At 42.7% G+C, this 10,214-nt stretch overlaps 1 long non-coding RNA gene across 1 annotated transcript; it reads right to left on the bottom strand.

The window, feature by feature from the left end:
• Positions 1-245: 245 nt before the first annotated feature.
• LOC139799260 (uncharacterized) lies at positions 246-8,592 on the bottom strand. Its single transcript, XR_011727199.1, has 3 exons — positions 8,078-8,592; positions 7,405-7,526; positions 246-442 (listed from the first exon to the last, which is right to left on the bottom strand). It is a non-coding gene; the product is annotated as an uncharacterized lncRNA (long non-coding RNA).
• Between the last annotated feature and the right edge of the window lie 1,622 nt (positions 8,593-10,214).

The following is a 10,214-nucleotide window of genomic DNA, read 5'->3' as shown; positions in this document are numbered from 1 at the left end:
TATTTCAAACATTTTGAGATCCTGCTAAAATAAAAAAATTTGTCCTTTGGGATTTTATTTCCTTTAGAAACAAAAAATTTCCTTGCAGATAAATGGCAAGAGACATTGATTCTGCTGATCAGAATAACCCTTCTGGGTTAACTGAAAAAGATTTCCTGAAACCACTGTAACTCTTCCACCAATTAAAAATATGTCCTGATTGGAAAGTTGATGCTGGAGAATTATCGTTATAGCACACTGAAAACTTATTAAATTAACTTTTAGTTTATTTCAGACTACGTTATATGAAAGACAAATGCAACATCACTTCAAAGAGTTCATGCTGAACATGAAAATAGTTAACATTTAAATAAAGATGTGCCATATGCTTTGGCAGAACTGGAATACTGTCAGAGATGGCATCTTTATGCATGTAGCTTCAGAATTTGGATTCCTTTATAGTCTGGAAGGAAAAAAAAACCCAAAAACAAACCTTAGAAACAAGCCTCTAAGAACATACACATTGTCAAGTGGGTAAATTTTGTTTTAATTTGGTCTTCCAAGTCTAACTAATTTTAAATAGTTCAAATGGTAAGTTGGAGTTAATATTTATTGCTGACCATGTTGGTAAGTAGACCATGAAAGTATAAAATCTAAAAATTTTAGATGCAGTTTTTTGAAATTAGTAAAATTAAGGGTGGGTGAATCAATAGGAATGAAAAAGGGGAAAGGTGTGTGGCTTTGGAACAGGCCATTAACTGCAAGTTCAATGCACTGCCTTTCATACTTAGGACATTCTTATATGCAAGTGCAATAATCAATGAAAAAATGGTGTTCATACACCATTCAAGAGCTGAAATACATTTTCCTGAATTCAGAGGTTTTAGCCTGTGATTTGAAGATACAAAGTGCTTAACTTTTCAAACAGGGCAGTACAGACCATGCCTTAGCAGTCCTTGTGAAATGTAGATGAACATAATCCTAGAACCATAGAAAGTTAGAGGTTGGAAGGGACCTCAAAAGATAATCTAGTCCAACCCCCCTGCCAGAGCAGGGTCACCTACAGCAGGTTGCACAGGAACGTGCCCAGATGGGTTTAAAATGTTTCCAGGGAAGGGAACTCTACAACCCCCCTGGGCAGCCAGTGCCTCATCACCCTCACAGTGAAAAAATTCTTCCTTATATTTCTATGGAACCACCTCTGCTCCAGTTTATAACCATTGCCCCTTGTTCTGTTATCAGTCACCCCTGAGTAAAGCTTGACTCTGTCCTCCTGGCACTCGCCCCTTACATTGCTGAGGTCACTCCTCATTCTCCCCTTCTCCAAGCTGCAGAGCCCCAGCTCCCTCAGCCTTTCCTCACAAGGGAGATGTTCCACTCCCTTCATCATCTTTGTGGCTCTGTGCTGGACTCTCTCAAGCACTTCCCTGTCCTTCTGGAACAGAGGGGCCCAGAATTGGACACAATATTCCAGATGTGGCCTCAGCAGGGCAGAGTAGAGGGGGAGGAGAACCTCTCTTGACCTACTGACCACCCCCCTTCTGATGCACCCCAGGATGCCGTTGGCCTTCTTGGCCACCAGGGCACATTGTTGGCTCATGGTCATCCTTCCATCCACCAGCAGTCCCAGATCCCTTTCCCTTAAATGATGTGCTAGGACAATTTCTAACCGAGGCAAAGTTCTATATAAAGAGAATGAAATAAACACGTACCTTGAAAAACATCTTAAGATGACACGTGGATGTTCAGTGTGTGTACTAGATGTTTCAAGTGCAGTGTGAAAGTCAAAGATAAAACAGTTTCCTTAGATTTATCAATTCAGATTTCAGGATGCCTCCTGCAAGGCAGTAAGCATAGATTTCTCTAGCTTTGCTGTAGAATAGTCATTTTCTCCCAGAAGATGCTAGGCTGGAATGGTAGATGGTTGTCTGCAATAGTTGAGTTGTATTTGGGGGATGTAATTCTGCTTTTATTGAAGAGCATGGCAGAAGATAAACACAGTGTGTCTCAGATTGCTAAGCTGTCTTCCTATACAAGTATGATGTACATACATGTGTGTCAGGCTGTGCTTTGCTTTTGTCTAACTGATGCATTCTTCAGTCATATTGGCACATACAGACACACCTACCCATGCAGAGGTTATGTGATATTTTCGTAGAATCATAGAATTGGCTGGGTTGGAAGGGACCTCAGAGATCATCAAGTCCAACCCTTGATCCACTACCACTGCAGTTCCCAGCCCATGGCACTGAGTGCCACATCCAGGCTCTTTTGAAATATCTCCAGGGATGGAGAATCCACCACTTCCCTGGGCAGCCCATTCCAATGCTTGATCACCCTCTCTGTAAAGAAATTCTTTCTAATGTCCAACCTAAACCTCCCCTGGCACAACTTGAGACCTCTTGTCTTGCTGAGAGTTGCCTGGGAAAAGAGACCAACCCCCCCCTGGCTCCAACCTCCTTTCAGGGAGTTGTAGAGAGTGATGAGGTCTCCCCTGAGCCTCCTCTTCTCCAGGCTGAACACCCCCAGCTCCCTCAGCCTCTCCTCATAGGATCTGTGCTCAAGTCCCTTCACCAGCCTGGTTGCCCTCCTTTGGACCTGCTCCAGCACCTCAGTCTCCTTCCTGAACTGAGGGGCCCAGAACTGGACACAGGACTCGAGGTGTGGCCTCACCAGCACTGAGTACAGGGGCAGAATCCCTTCCCTGGACCTGCTGGCCACGCTGTTTCTGATCCAGGCCAGGATGCCATTGGCCTTCTTGGCCACCTGGGCACACTGCTGGCTCATGTTCAGCTTCCTGTCAATCCAGACTCCCAGGTCCCTTTCTGTCTGGCTGCTCTCAGCCACTCTGTGCCCAGCCTGGAGCTCCCCATGGGGTTGTTGTGGCCAAAGTGCAGGACCCGGCACTTGGCCTTGTTGAACCTCATCCCATTGGAATCAGCCCAACTCTCCAGTCTGTCCAGGTCCCTCTGCAGAGCCCTCCTGCCTTCCAGCGAATCGACACTTCCCCCCAGCTTAGTGTCATCTGCAAACTTGCTGATGATGGACTCAATCCCCTCATCTAAATCATCAATGAAGATACTAAACAGAACCGGGCCCAACACTGATCCCTGGGGGACACCACTGGTGACTGCTAACCTGGATCAGCACCGTTCAGCACCACTCTCTGGGCCCAGCCCTCCAGCCAGTTCCTAACCCAGCACAGATGCCCCTGTCCCAGCTGTGGGCTGACAGCTTTTCCGGAAGAATGCTGTGGGAGACGGTGTCAAAGGCCTTGCTGAAGTCCAGGTAGACCACATCCACAGCCTTCCCCTCATCCACCAGGCAGTCACCTGATCATAAAAGGAGATCAGGTTGGTCAGGCAGGACCTGCCCTTCCTAAACCCGTGCGGGCTGGGTCTTATCCCTTGCCCATCCTGTAGGTGCTGTGTGATTGCACTGAGGATGATCTGTTCCATAACCCTGCCAGGCACTGAGGTCAGGCTGACAGGCCTGGAGTTTTCTGGGTCCTCCTTCCAGCCCTTTTTGTGGATTGGCGTAACATTCGCCAACTTCCAATCATCTGGGATGTCCCCAGTGAGCCAGGACTGTTGGTAGATGATAGAGAGAGGCTTGGTGAGCTCTTCTGCCAGCTCTCTCATCACCCTTGGGTGGATCCCATCCGGTCCCATAGACTTGTGGGGATCCAAGCAGCTCAGTAGGTCACTGCCTGTTTCCTTCTGGATTACAGGGGAGCTGTTTAGATCCTTGTCACCTTCTATAAGCTCCAGAAGCCATCTGTCCTCAGGATAACCTGTCTTACTGTTGAAAACTGAGGCAAAGAAGGTGTTAAATACCTCAGCCTTTTATTCATCTTTGAGAACTATATTCCCACCCATGTCCAGTAAGGAATAGATGTTTTCCTTGCCCCTCCTTTTGCCATTGATGGACTTTTTGTTATCCTTCACAGAGGTGGCGAGATTCAGTTCAAGTTGTGCCTTTGCCTCTCTAATTTTCTTTCTACACAACCTAACTATATTCCTAAATTCCTCCTGAGTAGCTAGCCCTTTTTTCCATAATTGGTAGGCCCTCTTTTTAACCCTCATTTCTTTCAAAGTCTCCCTGTTCAGCCAGACCGGTCGTCTTCCCCACCGGCTTTGCCTTTCGGCACACCAGGACAGCTGCTCCTGTGCTTTCAAAACTTGCTCCTTGAAGTACATCCATCCCTCCTGGACCCCTTTGTTTTCAAGGGCTGTTTCCCAGAGTATACTCTGGACTAGTCTTCTGAATAGGCCAAAATCTGCCCTCCGGAAGTCCAACGTAGAGGTTTTATTGACAGCCCTCCTTGTATCCCTGAGTATTGAAAACTCTATTATTTCATGATCGCTGTGTCCCAGACACCCACCGACCACCACATCTCCCACCAGCCCCTCTCTGTTTGTGAACGGGAGGTCTAGCGGGGCTCCATCCCTGGGAGGCTCATTTACCAGCTGGAGCAGGAAATTATCCTCTATACACTCTATGAATTTCCTAGACTGCCTCCTCTCTGCTGTGTGGAGTTCCCAGCAGATGTCCAGCAGGTTAAAGTCACCCACGAGAACAAGGACGATGATTTTGAAACATCCGCCAGCTGCTTGTAGAATAATTCATCACCCTCATCCTCCTGATTGGGTGCTCTGTAACAGACTCTCACCAAGATATCAGCCTTGTTGGCCTCCCCCCTGATTCTGATCCACAGGCACTCAACCTTATCGTTACTGACTTCAACTTCTACAGAGTCAAGAGACTCTCTAACATATAGAGCTACCCCTCCACCTCTCCTTCCCTGCCTGTCCCTTCTGAAGAGCCTGTAGCCACCCATGGCAGCACTCCAGTCATGGGAGTCATCCCACCACGTTTCCGTGATAGCGACTACATCATAGCTTTCCTGCTGCACGATGGCTTCCAGCTCCTCCTGTTTGTTGCCCATGCTGCGTGCATTGGTGTACATGCACTTCAGCTGGGCTGCTGGTTTGTCTCTTAACTTGGGCTGTCCACCCTTGGGCTCCTTTCTGAAGAGCCCAGTTTCAACCCCATCCCCCTTCAAACCCAGTTTAAAGTCCTCCTTATCAGCCCCGCCAACTTATGGGCTAGAGTCCTTTTCCCCTGTTAGATAGATGCAGCCCACCTGGTATGCTGAAATTTGGCCCGTGGTCAAAAAACCCAAAGTTCCTCTGGTGGCACCAATCCCTTAGCCACCTGTTGATGAGACAGGCTTTCCTACTCCTCTCCTCATTCATCCGCTCTACTGCAGGAACTGAGGCAAACACCACCTGTGCTCCTGTCCCATGAACTAATCGACCCAGGGCCTTGAAGTTCTTTTTAATCACCTTGGTACTTCTTCCATTAATGTCATCACTGCCAGCCTGGACTACCAGCAGTAGATAATAATCTGAGGGCCGAACTAGCTGGGGGAGTCTCCTACTAATATCCCTCACCCGGGCCCCAGGAAGGCAGCAGAGCTCCCTGTGGGATGGGTCTGGTCGACATATAGGGCCCTCAGTTCCCCTCAGAAGGGAGTCACCAACTACAACTACCCTTCTTTTCTTCTTTGTAGCTGTAGTTGTAACCCGTCTGGTAGACAGGGGGTGAGCAGGAGACCTTGCAGACAGATCTTCCTCTTGTCTGTCCTCTGCCTGATTCTCTGAGTCCAGGGTCTCGTATCTGTTCTCTAAGGGCACCTGGGGGGGGGGTTGGAGGTTGGGAGGGGATTCTTTTGCCTCTCTGATGAGGGACCTGTTTCCCTTCCCCCTCATCCCCCTTGTTAGCATCAACTGCCTGATGGCTGGAGGGGCAGGGCTTCACTGTCTCTTACAGGTATTCTTTCGGGGTCAAAAGGGTGTGACTCCACCAGTCAATTTCCCTTTCACTGTCCCTAATACTTCTTAGTCTCTCCACCTCCTCCTTGAGCTCTGCCACCATGCATAGCAAGTCACTCGCCTGCTCGCATCTTCTACAGTATTGAAACACAAGTTGGTAAACAAAAAAATATCCTGTTTTTTAAAATGGAAGATACTCCCTAATAAAGCAGTGACTGCTTTTTCATAATACTTGAATCATAAAATATTTTCATGCTAACAGGAATAAGAAAAGCAGTACAAAAGTAGGTATGTTTTCACAGAGAATATATATAGAAGACCCATATAGGAGAACAGTAGAGAACAAACCACCCCAGGGTGGGATGTAGGAATCTCAGGTGGCTGCTACCATGAATCAAGCAAGTTCCTCATTAGGCAGACTAGAGGAAGAAAAATTCAATCCTCAGTTTGTTTAAATCAAACATGATTTAGCTGTTCATAATAAATGTCATGCAATCAAATGAATATAGTTTACAATTATTTTAATTTTGGCCATCTGTCAGCTGTGCTGCTCTGATTTCCAGGACTGAAAAAGGGGTTTAATCATTCTCAAAAAGGTTGTGTTACAAGGCTTGACCTGACTATTATTTTACATTCTTCTAAAAAATTGGCTGAAGAGGGTAGAGTTGTTTCAGTTCTTAGCATTTAAAGTATTTGCTAACCACAGCCAGTCATGTAACTGTAAGCCTGACTTCTCAAATGGGTTATGATGTTGTTAATGATTATGCACACTTAATATCCAGATCTTCAGAGAATAGCCTGTCTCCACCAATAGAGAGATGAGGAGAATCAGTGGTTTAGTTTCAATTTAAATTACAGTCATGACTAGATTTTTTTAGAAATGGATCACATAATGTTATGGATTTTAACCATATAATTTTAATTTCAATATAAAAGTATTACAGGATCGGTTTCCTCTTTCGTAAATGCTGTCCAGTTTTCTAGCAGAAATTATAAAGCTGGAATTAATTATTTTGGGAAACCTTACAGTAATATTTTTTCATCCCTGAGTGTTTTTGTAAGTACAATTTATTTTTGTGTGTGTCTGCCTTTTTTTCCCATGCCAGAGTTTAATTTCTTTGGAGTGCATGATTTCCTGCTGCAGTAAAGAAATCATTTAAAGCTATGAGGAGATGCAGAAGCAGGTGATCTGACTAATAGCATTTAACTCCTCACAAATCAAATGGCAGACCTGAAGCTGAGGATAGGATGGCAGTTGAGAGCTTTAAAAATGAAAGTGATAATAGTTCTCAAAAACCAAGTAACTGTTTAAGGGACAGACTTATGTTAAGTCATTTTTTTTGCTTGCGCACCTCTTTCTTTTTGCAGATCTTAGCTGGAGTCTGCAGAGACAAAAGTGCCAACATTTGAACATTAAAAACAATTTTCCTGCTATTTCTGAACTGTATGGAACTTGAAAGGAATGTAGATCTTATGAGACTGATTGGTGTCAGGAAGTACAGACAATATAGCTAAGATTGAATAAGCATCAGACATTTTGCTGCTCACTGCTTACCTTCATTCTCAGACTGCAATTTTCCAGGCTTACCTGTCACATAAAAAAAGGGAAAGAAGCCAAGGGCTATCATGGTCGTTTGTAGAACCATCAATAACAAGAGGTTTCTCTGTGCTCTTAGGCCTTTCCTAGTAACTGCACCCTGAGGCTGAAAACTGAAAGTAGAGAAAGGTTTGGTCTGTGTTAATTTAACAAAAGCTTCTGGAAAATACCAGTGTAATATCAATCCACTCTACTTTTTTCCTTGGTTTTGATTGTTTCTTTGTTTTAGGACAGTTAAAAATATTTAATAATAATTATCTGATAATTCAGAATTACTTTGAAGTGGTCCTAAACTGAATTTTTTTTCTTGATGGCTCTGCTTTGACATTTGTTAGTAAATGGCCAATTTGATGCTTTGTTAGAAGCAAGTGCTGTAGTATTTAGCTCACAGGTATGCTGTAATAATGTTATATTCATCATACTTTTTGCTTATGTAGGCTAAACTCCTGATAAATTATGAAACATTTTCTTTCTTCTATATTTTATGTGCCTCTCAGTTGTAGACTGTGTGTTTTAAAAAACAACCAATACTCACAATGTGTTCCAAGTTACTTATCAGCTTTAAAAGCAAACATTTTAAACAATTCAATTACATTTACAGTGATATTCAATTGTGGTTCTGGTTTTTGTTTCCTAAGTAACATAATAGGTATTCAAACCTCACCTGTTTTATTGGTGATGAAAGTTTTCCATGGGTCTGCTCACTGATAATGCTCCTTCAGAATGTTTTCACTGATGATGATTATGATCGTGTCCTAATGACCAATACTTTGTAAACATATTTTTAGTGTTCAGAGCTCTAAGTTTCATATTTACATGATGGTTGTTCCATGTGTGATGTAGAATCACAATAATAAATGGATAACTCAGGATATTATGCTAGAGGTGAGTTTTTTCTTTGAAGACAACTACACTTTAAGGTGATCTGAAACAACATTAAAGCAATTTTTTGTTTTATGAAGTTCTAAATATGACTGTTGTCAAGTTTCACTACATGAAAATCACACAACATTTGTTACTTTCTTTCATGTTACCTGAAGTAGTTTTCAATTTAATTTTAATTTTTTTTCTTCTGGTTTGTTTTTAATTTTTGTAGATCTGTTGCCATGCCTGTGAGCCTTATTCTTTCTTCCACACTTTGCCTCATCTTTTATGTACTAGCTTATGAAATCCACATCAAGAGTCGTCTGAGTCATGAAGACAGTTAAAACCCTGTCAAAAAAACTTTTAAATGTTCTAGAGAGTATTTTGGAGAATAGGGAGAATATTTGGAGAATATCCAATCTTCACAGATTTTATAATTTCTCCAGTTCTTTTCTCTAGTTTTCTACATAACTGAAATTCCAAGAGTTAAAGTTGGGTTTATTCCTGTAAGGTTTTGAAGCAGGGATTCAAGAGATATTTTAATAATAAGGAACAAACCTTAAATAAAAGTCTTTAGGTGTTAACTCTAAAAAACACAAAGTAAGAATTTTTGGAAGTTGAATTTCTTTACCTTTTGTGCTTTTTGTTGTCCATATTTTGTGCTCCATATTGTTATTTATACATTATTATTATGTTAGTCTCATCTTTTCTTGAGTAAGATAAATATACCAAAATGCTTCAGCCTTACAGGATTTCCAAACCTTCAGTGACATTTGAAATTAAACCCTTCTAATTGCTGCACCTTTCTTCAATGTAAACATTGGCCACTATTCCAGTAGCAATTATATCATGGTAATTAAAGATACAATCATAGAATTGTTGTATGGCATGCATGTTCTCAGTGATTTCCCAGCTGGCCAGGTATTTGGGTCTGAAAGGTTGGTTTTCCTCAAGTTGTTTCAGATACTTGTAGATGTCCTTCACACAGAGACTGCAGAGGTTGGGATTAGTACCATCTTCCACACCAAGCAAGATTTGAGAAAAATCCTGGCACAGCATGTCCTGGGTCTCCATAGGGTTGGGAGACTGAGGCTACAACTGGAAGGGTGGCAGCTTCACCTTGGGGGCCACCACCCCCCTTTTGGTGGCTTACAGCAGTCTGCTCTTTGCTGTGGCACTGGCTGTCCTGCCAGGTGGCCCTGAACACCCTGGCAAAGCAGCCAAAAAGCTTTTACTTAGCAACTTCTAGTGAATGGTCATGTTGTGAATTTAGGCTCTTTATTCCCAGAGATTTTTGATCTTCCCAGTAGCTTCCTATCTTTAAAGAATATAGACTAATTTTATTTTTTTTTTTAAATATGCTCAAAACTATATACTTAGCTATTAAGAAAGATTAATGTATTTTGCTTGTGCCTGGTTTACCTAATAATAAAGATTGCTTTTCATCATGATTGTTCTAGTACATTAATCTCTATCTCAACCTTTATGTCTCTGCACCTATGATAATAAGTAGTATTTTCTAGTCACTGCTCAGTTAGACTGTCATCAGGATGCAATCTTCAGGGGACTTGCTAAGCAACATCTAAGTGAAATTAGTATCAAAGCTTTCAGGTACCTCAAGGTACTCATGGTATCCTAAAGAATGTGTTTTGCTTGAGGTATCTGTTTGTCTCGGTTTCTTTGCTGTGTATATTCAGATGTCGTGCCAACAGAGTGGTGTTTACAGTGTGACTGTCAGGGATAGTAGTGTCACTGAGAATTTTCTTCTAAGTATAATGTAAAATACAACTGTCAGATGCTGTGCAGCTGCTCACTATTGCAAGTTTATTCCATAACTGGATCCCTCAAGTTTAAATGCTGGTATCTAGTGTGGGGCTTTTGTCTGTACATTATTCTTGCAGGTGGTATTTGCAGTCACTGGCTGACACAACTTACTT

This window comes from Heliangelus exortis, chromosome 8, assembly GCF_036169615.1.
Source record: "Heliangelus exortis chromosome 8, bHelExo1.hap1, whole genome shotgun sequence".
Lineage (NCBI taxonomy): Eukaryota > Metazoa > Chordata > Aves > Apodiformes > Trochilidae > Heliangelus > Heliangelus exortis.
This window is presented reverse-complemented; position numbering and strand designations above follow the sequence as displayed.